We start from the raw sequence: 10974 nt of genomic DNA, 5'->3' as shown, positions 1-10974 counted from the left end.
ACTGGAATGGAAATCCCTTCTTGCTCCCCTAATGTCTGCGGAGTGCGATCAGCACGAGAGGGGGCCTTACTATGAGATTCGCCTTCTTCAATATTTACCGGTGACTCCCATTCAGTCTGCCTTTCCGCTACCGTCTTGCCCTTCTCGGCGGCTGTCGCTTTCATCTTCGCAGGTATCGTTGAAAATATAACACCGGATTAGGAAGAAGGAAAAACCCTTACTATAGCTCTATCGCACGATCTAGAATGCAAAGAAGGTCATATTTCCAAAATGCCCCGCAGCCTCCTGCCTATAAGTGTGGCGCGCTACACACCCATAAACAGGACTCTACTGGACACGGCTCGTAGACAAACCCCTAGGACCGAACTGCTCTGATACCACTTCTGTCACGACCCGACTAGGGGCCGTGACGAGTACCCGATACTTGTACCGAGCACCCCTTATCTTGTTTCATATCCTTATTACTAAGTGGGCCGTATGACCTATACCATTTTTTTTTGTTACTTAACATTAACATTAGTAGCATAGTTATGAACCTAGGCGAACAACCTTTACTAACACATTATACATCGACTAGGACTTCTAAAAGTACAAAACATTTGACTGTACACATCTGTCTACTAGCCTCTAGACATAATACACATACACAAGAAGGGCCGAGCACTGTCACGCCCGAATATATATATATACACAAAATAGTACCAATAAACAGTGGCTCCGGAACAACTGGAGCACTCTCTATGAACCGCTGGTGGAGCTTCTAAGAACCGGATCCGTCTACCTGCTTACCTGCTCGGCATGAAACGCAGCGTCCACAAGAAGGGACGTCAGTACGAATAGTGTACCGAGTATGTAAGGCATGAAAATAGTAAAGAGAGGAATATAAATTGCAACCAATACATAATGAAATCATAGGACATATAGAGCGATAATAGAGTAACCTGTACATGTATGTGCCACCCAGGGCAGATGCCATGCATGCTAAGCTGTCTTTAAAAAAAACATTTCGTGTTCATATATGAAAATAAAACATAATATATATTGCCGAGGCGTCGGCAGTCGATCCATTTAACCATGAATGTGTGTAAATATCCCGCGTCTGGGCATCCCGCGACCGGGATGATATCAAGTCAAATACGGCTACGTGTACCGTGTGTAATCCCGCGTCTATAGCGCTCTGCCCTGCTCCCTTCTTCCCCGTGTACATATACATATATACGTATATACCATAGCATGCAAGCGAGCCCAAAAAGAAGCTATAACGTTATCGGAGTGACGTAAGGTCGGTAGCCTCCGATTACATTATGAAATCGTCATGGTCGTCAGTCTCACCTTGAGGGAACAACAATTATAAGGCGAGACTATCCATAAAGGATAACATCATGAGAGAACATAGAACAGGATGATAAGGTATCGTTTCATGTACTTTGGAATCTTTAATCATGGAATCATCATTGTCGTATTCATCATATGAACATTTCCTTCCCTGACATCATCCATGTCATTATAGAACATACTCATCGTAATTGACAAAAAACTTACTTTGCCACAGACTTTGTTTTGGGAAAATGCGGGCGTTTGGAAAACTTTTTGAGCTATTGGGGAGAAGATCATACCTTAGGGTCAATAGATTAGTTAAACAACTATTGTTTAGTAGTCGGAATAGTAATCTAAAAGTTCCCCTTGATTATAGTACGGAAATAAGCTAAATGGAACAATAGGAGGGAATTTGGGAATAGTGGGCCCACCTCGGGTCAACCGGGGTGGCGTATCCAAATTGCATATAATAAGGTTCATGGAGTCACTTATGAAGGTTTTATCAAAATCCGGTTTCATTTGGCAAGTTATAGAAGTAGGGGCCATTGTTTCAACAAGATATGAAAAATTTAAGTCAATTCTATTGAATGAAAAAGGGTTAATTTAAATCTCGGGTTTCTAGGAATAGGATCATCCCCGAAGTTTGTATTCAACCCTATTATGTCTAAGACATGCCGAAGAAGGAAAGTGAGACCTTACATACCTCTTTCCGCTCCTTTGGCTATCCCGAATTCAACTCGCAAATCCGCCAAAATCTACAAATTGGTCAAGTTTACCAAACATGATTAGTGCCTTTAGAATTGAATTCTTAAATGATACTTGGCTTCCAAAATTTCGGCAGCACTTCCCCTGTAAACTACTCCATCCCACCAAGTTCAACTTGGCCAATTTCAATCAACAACAATCCGGGAATTCGACCCGGCCAAACTAACAACACAATATCAACGACCATACTAAAAATTTCCATATTCATTCCAAGTTACATTGTAACAACTCAATCAATATACTACTTCCTTCAAAACCTTCCAACTCCAATAAGAACATTAACAACATTATAATTCATAGACCAACAACACCACACTAACAACATTATCTTCCATACATTCAAGAACATTATTTTCAATTTACATAATCTCTAAAGCAAGTCTCCAACTACCATGATTTCTCTAAGATCATTAAGCTTTTCATTAGCAATCTAGAATCCACAATCAACACAATTTCACTCCTTAACCATTAAATCCTTATTTTACATCATGGAACTTACCATAACAACAATTACAATACTAAGTAAAATTAATTCACCACACCTTTCCATAACCCACACCATTTGGCCAACACACCCCATATACATATTTTCATGAATTTCCATATTTTCTACACTTTACAACAATAACCAACACACAACATAACACAACACAACACACAACACACACACACGGCTTGACTATGCAAGTCACGACCACACACATACACACTTCCATCACATAAATTTCATCCATTTTCATACACCACCACATACTTACGCATTCACAACACATAAGAAAAAGTTCAAACCTCACCTTTTTACTTTGAACATTCACTTGGATTACTATTGAAGACTTGTCAAGCTTTGTATTTTCCTTGCTCCAAAGAACTCTTCACTATGTTAAGAACCCTTCAAGGAATTTTTTAGCTAGAAGAGGTAGATTTTTGATGAAAAATTCCCAAAGTTCTTGTTGCTCTTGTTATGGCCGAAATGGCCTTTGAAATGTTTCTCCCTCTCTCTTATTCTTCAAGACTCTTGAAATTTCTAGAGAATTATGACAAATAAAGATGACTTAGTCATCTTTTAAATTTGTTCATTAAAGCCCCATGTGGGCTTAAGCCCACTACTAGGTGGATGGCCAAACATGGCCCAATTAGCCAAGCCCATTTTTTTTGTGTTTTGCACTTCATGAAAATTTATTTTTTTCCAAATTCCAAATTTACCCTTCGTCTTCCTCCGTATATCCACGAGTCATATTGCAAATTTCCCTTTATGCCCTTGACCTTCCTCATTATTTCCACTTCTAAATTTTTCATAAGCAACTCATATGCCAAACAAAATAAAAAATGGCCTTGCTTGTTGTCCCCCCGCAATTGTCTTGAATTATCCGATTGCACAAAATGCGGGATATAACATGTTAGGACTATACTTGGTCTATCAGGATATGGAAAAGAGAAATTGGAGAGCATTTGAGAACGGCTCAAAGTTGCTAGAAGTGTTACACAAATGTGCGGCAGAGGGACTTAGAGTTTCAAGCTGATGATTGGGTGTTTCTTAAAGTTTTGCCTATGAAGGGAGTTATGGGGTTTGGTAAGAAGGGGAAGCATAGTCCCGCTATATTGGACCATACAGAATCCAATGAAAGGTTGTTCAATTGGCTTATGAGCTGGAGTTGCCACAAGACTTGATTATTATGCATCCAGTGTTTCATGTGTCTATGTTGAGAAAGTGCGTGGAAGACCTGTTATTGGTTGTCCCGACTGATAGCATAACAATTAATGATAATTTGACTTATGAAGAAGTCCAAGTGAAAATCCTTGATCGCCAGGTTCGCAAGTTGAGGACTGAGGAGGTAGCCTCAGTAAAGGTTTTGTGGCGAAGTCAGAAAGTTGAAGAGGTTACATAGAAGCCGAAAAAGACATGAAGCCCAGATATCCATATCTTTTCAAAGAATCAGCAGGAAACAGTGAAGGTATTGTACTTCCCCTCTCAGATCTTTCCTTCTACAATTTTCAGATTATCAGTATTCAGCCTGTTAGACAGTCAGCTTAGTAGTTATTCAGTTCAACAGATAATTCAGTCTAGCCCTTTTCAGTTCAATTTCAGGTGCTCATGTCAGTTAGTGTGCACATGTCTCGGCAGCCACTCTCTACTAGAATCCATCATTCGAGGATGAATGATCCCAAGGGGGAGATAATGTAACACCCCATATCGTTAGAGTTCTAGTGGAAAAACTGAAGGTTTGAACGTTTTTCGAAAATGGTTGACAGGCCTACTTGGGGAAACCATAAACCCTTTATTAGTTGGGAATTTAGGAAAGCACCCTTAATGAAAGTTGCAGCATAGAGAAATACCTTTCTAACGATGTAAGGATTAGGCCAATCAGAGTCTGGATCAAGGAGATATGATCGTCTCAAAATGGCTAATAGAGAGTTGCTCAGATTCGATAGAATCAGCTACATTTTCAATACGTCTTCCTCCAGTCACATTTTGTGAAAATATGTTGAGAGTTTGAGAAAATTTAAAACACAAAAGTTGTAGCCCTTTGAAATTTCTTTCCAACGGTATATTGTGGAGCCCAAACAGAGCTCTGTACAAGAAGTTATGTTCATTTTACCGAACACTATGCATAACCGACACGGGTCCCTTGTGAGGGCGCGTGTGGAGGCGTGCGCTAGCCCAGCGTAGTGGGCCGATTGTACAAAAACACCCTCTCTGAATATTGACCTGGAGGGGGTCGTGGGCTGCATGTGCATTGATGGCCCATCGCATAACAGGTCGGGCTTCGGGTCAAAAGTCAGGATTTCACGTTTTAAGTTATATTTAAGCTTGGGGTTTATTTCCTTAACAACCCTAGTCACGAAAAATCACCCTAAAGTCAGAGAGAACAAGTACCCAGCCTCAAGAACCCTCCAAGGTAAGTTTTATCATGATTCTAGGTTGAATTCAAGTCCCTAATCTCTTTCTAACTTGAGGAAACCCTTCTAATCGATAGAGTTGTGAGTGGAACATTATTGTTGGGCGTGGAAACCCTAGAACTCGAATTCAAGAGGATTGAACGTCAAAAAGGTAATGCTTCTACACTCTAATCATTTACAATAGTGAATTGATGAGTTCTTGGGAGAATAGTAAATGGGTTTAGTGAGGAGAATTACACGAACTATAGTAGGGTTTTGGATTGTTGACTTGAGATTGTTATAATCGTATGGGTAATGGAGAATGATGTTAATTACACCTAATTGAGATTGTAGAATCACCTAGAAGTAATAGAATGGGAAATTGGGTGAAGAAACACCATTAATGGAGATTGTGGAGCTTTATGCCAACTAAGTGTTTGATAAAATGCTTAGATGACCAAAGCATGGATATTATTGCTAATATAGAATCCCTTTGACTTGTATTGATATAGATCAAAGTTGAAAGGGTTGGCGAACATTGTATTACGCTCAAAGGCTGGAGTTAAGGTATGTGAGGCTAACTATCTACGATAGGGAATATTCATGATTCTCCCTACGCCTCATTCTTCATACTTGTCAGTAATTTGACTCAGAATATAGTTTAGCCCTAGTTTCATGACATGATATAGAGCTGTTATCTTCTAGGGTTGTGGTTATAGAATTCGTTCATGGTTGTCACTTTGAACATCATGAACTCAGCACGCAATCTTTATTGACTTATGCATTGTTATCACATGAGTTTCAGTTAGTGTATAACTAGTTATTTGCATGAGTACCATAATCAGAAACAGTTATCATGCTATCAGCTATTGCCAGTCTCAGACTTGTAAATTGTTAATGTTGAACACCTATATCTGTATTTTTGGGCCCTAGGCCACTGTTTATACATACGTATTACTTGGGCCTGAGGCTACAGTTTTTGTGCACATTATTTGGGCCCTAGGACACATTTATATTTACAGTTTTATAGGTGATTCTTCATCCAGAACAGGGAGTACTTCAGCTTCTTGCTTTCCTGTTTAGTTCAATTTCAGTTTCAGTTTCGGTATTTTATTGCTTCAGTTGCTTTACATACCAGTACAATTCAAATGTGCTGATGTCCCTTTTTATTGCTTGGGGGAGATGCAAGAAACGGTATACAGGTTGATGACTCAGCTAATTAGGAGTGCATGTATCAGCTACTGGTGAGCCCCAGATTCTTTTGGGGCATTGTCAGCTATCCAGTTATTTCAGTTTATAGATAACTCTGTTATTCAGTATTATTAGAGGCTTCATAGACACAGTCCAGATAGTCAGATATTTGTTATGTTAGCCTTGTTGGCAGTTATACTCAATTGTTCAGTTGTTTTCGTTTAGCCATATTGTCTACTCTCAGATGTTGTCTGATTGTCTAAGTATTTCCACATTATGATATTTCAATCAGACTTCCAGTTAATCAGCATGTGTTAGTCTTATTTTATAAGTCAGTTATGTTTTGGTATCACATGTTGATTCAGCCAGCTAGTTGGTTCGCTCGGTCGCATGCAGTCAGGTACCGGGTGCGGTGTTACGTCTAGGCCCAGGTTCGGGCGTGACACCCACAATCGAGAACTCATCCATGAACACTTCCAAGTAGTCCTCTACTATGTCAGAAAAGGTCGACATCATGCACCTCTGAAAAGTGCCTGGAGTATTACACAACCCAAAGGGCATCCGACTAAATGCACAACTGTGATGTCGCCCTTCTTAGGAACACATTGGACTGGGCTCACCCATTTACTGTCATCAATTGGGTAAACCACTCCAGCATCTAACCATTTGATGATCTCTTTCTTAACTACCTCTTGCATATTCTCTTTCAATCTCCTTTGATGCTCTACACTCGGTTTGCTATCCTCCTCCAACTGGATTTTATGTTCACAGATTCCAGATGGAATTCCCCGAATGTCTGCTATGGTCCAACCAATAGCACTCCTATATTCACACAATACCTCCTAAAGCTGTAGAATCTGTTCCTCGATCAGTAGGGCTGAAACAATCACTGACAATGTATTGTTTGGACCAAGGAACTCATACTTCAGATGTGATGGGAGCTGCTTAAGCTCTAACTTAGGTGTCTCAATGATCGAAGGCTTTTCTAGAGAAGTTGTTCTATTTTCGAGATCAAGATTTATCTTCTTTGGGTGGTAAGAATATGAACCCAACCCAACAAGTGAATTAATTGTCTCCACATAACCTTCCATGTCTTCAGTATCAAAGTTCACAAGAATACTGGCTAGAGCTTCACCCAAAATTTCTTCTTCAATCTTGAACTCTACTGCCTTATTAACAACATCAAACGAATTAATTACCGAAATGCTCTCGTAAGCACTTGGTAATTTCATCCCCTTGCTAGCCTGAAAAGTAACTTTTTCATCATTGACTCGGAACTTGATTTCATTTTTCTCCGAATCCATCAGAGCTCTCCCTGTAGCAAGGAATGGTCTTCCCAGAATAATAGGGATGTCCCAATCAACAGCACAGTCAAGAATCATAAAATCAGCGGGCAACATAATTTCATCAACCACACCAACAGGCCTTTTTATAGACCTATCAACCATCTGTAACCTCATAGTAGTTGGCCCTGGCATCCCCAAACCTAATTGTTTGTATATAGCAAGTGGCATCAGATTAATACTCACCTCATTATCACACAAAGCTTAAGAAAAATCATGGTGCCCAACAGAACAAGGAATGGTGAACTCCCCAGGATCTTTTTTTTTTCTGAACAGTAGTAGTTGAGATGATGGAACTCACAATGTGAGTCAAACTCACAGTTTCATGTTGAAACATTTTCTTCTTGGTCAGCGGGTCCTTCAAATATTTAGCAAAACCCGGGATCTCCTTGACAGCTTCCAAGAAGGGAAAATTCAAAGATCTGCTTCAATTTATCACAAAACTTCTCGAACTTAGCATCTTCCTTCTTCTTTACCAACCTCTGAGGAAAGGGAGGTTTAGACTTGAAAAGCTGAGTCAAAGGGCGGAGATCCCCTTTTACAGTCTACTTGCTCGTGTTATCAGCCTTCTTCATAATCTCTGGAATATCAGCAACCTTCTTGTCAGTAGGATTTTCATCAACAATAATTTGTGCTTCATACTGCACCTCTTCCTCTTCATCTATCGGCTCAAGATCAACAACCTTCTTATCAGCCCCTTGGAGTATTTTACCACTCCTAGCAGTGATGGAAAACACACGGTCTACACCGCCTCCCTCATTCTTCAGATTCGGAATAGCGTCACTCGGAAGTCCTCCCTTTTTAGGAGGGTGATGCTCTTTAGAAATATCCCTCATCTGTGACTCAAGCTTCTGAATAGCCACTGTGTGGGAACCTACTGTCTCTGTCAGCCCAGATAAAGTCCTCTCAGACTTAGACTGATTTGCTAGAATCTTCTCAAGCATTGCTTCAACCTTCGAATTACCTTGCTTTGTTGACTGCCCTTTCGGTGGTATATAAGGATTAGAGCTTTTGTTCCCAAAATTGTTACTGTTGTTGTAACTCCCTTGGTTCACACCACCATAATTATTTTTGTAGTTTCCTGATTTGTTATAAGCACCTTGACCTTGCTGAGGTCTCCATTGATTCTGATTTTGGTCACCACCTTCGTAGTTCTTTCTTTGATAACCCCCTTGAGAGTTATTCACATAGTTAGCATCTTCAACCTTCATAGGAGGCCCATCATAAAACGGACCCTCTTGCGTCTGGTACATCCCTTTTGGCATACCTACATCATCCTCACAAACATTCACCTTTTTAATCTGGGTTTAATCAAACTTCTTTGTTAGCAAGGAAATATTTGTTGCAAGCTCTGCCAATGTTTGCTGGGTATCTAGATTCTCCTTTACCATATTCTTGGTCATAGCACTACCATAAGGTACAACATCAACATTGTTTGAGTGCCAAGTCTGATTATGAGTACTCAACTTGTCAAGTATGTTGGTCACTCGTCGATAAGATTTGTTCATGAAACAACTATCAACTGCATTGTTAGCAACTGACTGCATCACTGGATCTAGCCCTCGGTAGAACTTCTCCATTAATATGTGCTTCGAAAAACCATGATTCAGACTTTTCTGCAAATACTCCTTGAATATCTCCCTAGCTTCATATAGTTTTTCCCCAGTCGCTGCTTAAATTCATAGATCTTGTCATGAATTTCAGCCTTCTTGCTAGGAGGCTACCATTTCTTGAGAAAAACAGTCCCCATCTCTGCCCATGTAGTAATCGAATTTTGGGGCAGCTTCTCAAACCATGTTGTTGCATCTCCAGCTAAGGAATATTTGAATAACCTCAGCCAAATAGCATCTCGTGAAATATTTTTTTGGATGTGATTAGCACACACATCAATAAAATTCTGCAAATGACGTTGAGGGTCATTCTCGGTAGAGTTCCGAAAGTATCCCTCAAGCTTCAACAACTGGTATAGAGAGGAGTCAATTTTCACGCTAGCAGCTCCAACTCGAGGATGAACAATAGTAGAGGCATAGTCCTCCTCTGGAATAAGATCAGCGAAAACCCTCTCTTCATCTGATTCATTCGCCAGATTATTCAATCGATTCCCCTGGTTACCAGCACCTTGATTTTGCTGATCCTGATTCATGTTTACTTGGTTTACAAAGAATAGCAAACAAGGTGTGATGGAATAAGCAAAAGACTTCAATCAAAGCAAACACTATTTAGTAATTTCAAAACCGTATTTCTGGCAACGGCGCCAAAATTTGATACACTCAAATTACACCTATTAATGGTATAACGCGGACGTTGTCAAATATAGTAACCCAACGAGGTTGGGGTCGAATCCCATAGGGAATATGGTGTGAAAAGGTTAATAAAATCGTAGGATGCTTAATTTAGGTCTAATGTCTTAATCCGATGATTTTGGTAAAAGTTAGGTGTTAAGTACTAATAGCTAACTAGTTGCTTTGGATGTGTAATTTAGGATAAAATAAACAAAGGTTGTGTCCCCTTTAGATAGGGTGTATGATCATGGGTATTGATCTTAATATACTTCTAATGGATCATTATATGAATGCACTTAACCTCTATATGAATCTCTACTATTTCCCAATAAATAAAGATTACCTCTTTCTATGATTTTCTCAAATATAAGAAAGTAACTATGAAGAATGGTTAATTATGCCAAGAAAATTCTTTTTATTTCTAAGTGAATTTATTAAACAAAGTTTAAAGATTTGAATCCTTGTTATTTATTCTTACCAACCCTAATTATTTTCCCAAATAAATCAAGGTTTATGGCTCTAGTCAATGTTCGCAACCATTAATTATGAATGAACAATGAAGAATAAATAAACCCTAACAATCCATTATGCGTATATTAATCACAAATTCAATCACAAAACACTCATCATTAGGTTCACAACCCTAGTAAGGAAATTTAGCTACTCATAGAAAAAGAAGAACAATTAGAAATAATTGAGATCATAATGCTTACGATTTGATTTCTTGGTGTTGAGGAAAAAGTAATTGCAATTGTTAGTAATCCAAAAGACTTCTAAAACTATGAGTATGTAGTGCTAAGAAGAATAGAAAATTTAAATTTGATGTCTTTAGTACAAGAAACCTATCTCAGGTATTTATAAGACCCTAAGTCGTGAGAAGTGAAAAGACAAAATTGCCCGTCGGGTCCATTCTACGGACCGTATTGCCGTTATGGGGATCATCAATTTGCTTCCCTTCAACCGTCAAACAGTCTCCTGCGTTTTTCTACGATACATTTTGACGGACCATCAAATATTATGCGGTTCGTATAATTGTTCCGCAGGATGGACCTTCGGTGAAATGCTTACTGTGATCATTATACGGTATATTTGACATTCCGCAGAAAGTTATGCGGGCCGTCTAATTGCTCCGTAAAATTGCCTCTTCAGTGATTTGTTATTTTCTCCACTTCTTTCTGCATTTTCACCTAATTCTCTAA

At 39.3% G+C, this 10974-nt stretch overlaps 1 non-coding gene across 1 annotated transcript; it reads left to right on the top strand.

The window, feature by feature from the left end:
• The first annotated feature begins 9089 nt into the window (after window positions 1–9089).
• LOC132616369 (small nucleolar RNA R71) lies at window positions 9090–9194 on the top strand. Its single transcript, XR_009573154.1, has one exon. It is a non-coding gene; the product is annotated as a small nucleolar RNA R71 (small nucleolar RNA).
• Window positions 9195–10974: the final 1780 nt, after the last annotated feature.

Source organism: Lycium barbarum, chromosome 10 (assembly GCF_019175385.1).
Source record: "Lycium barbarum isolate Lr01 chromosome 10, ASM1917538v2, whole genome shotgun sequence".
NCBI classification, from domain to species: domain Eukaryota; kingdom Viridiplantae; phylum Streptophyta; class Magnoliopsida; order Solanales; family Solanaceae; genus Lycium; species Lycium barbarum.
This window is presented reverse-complemented; position numbering and strand designations above follow the sequence as displayed.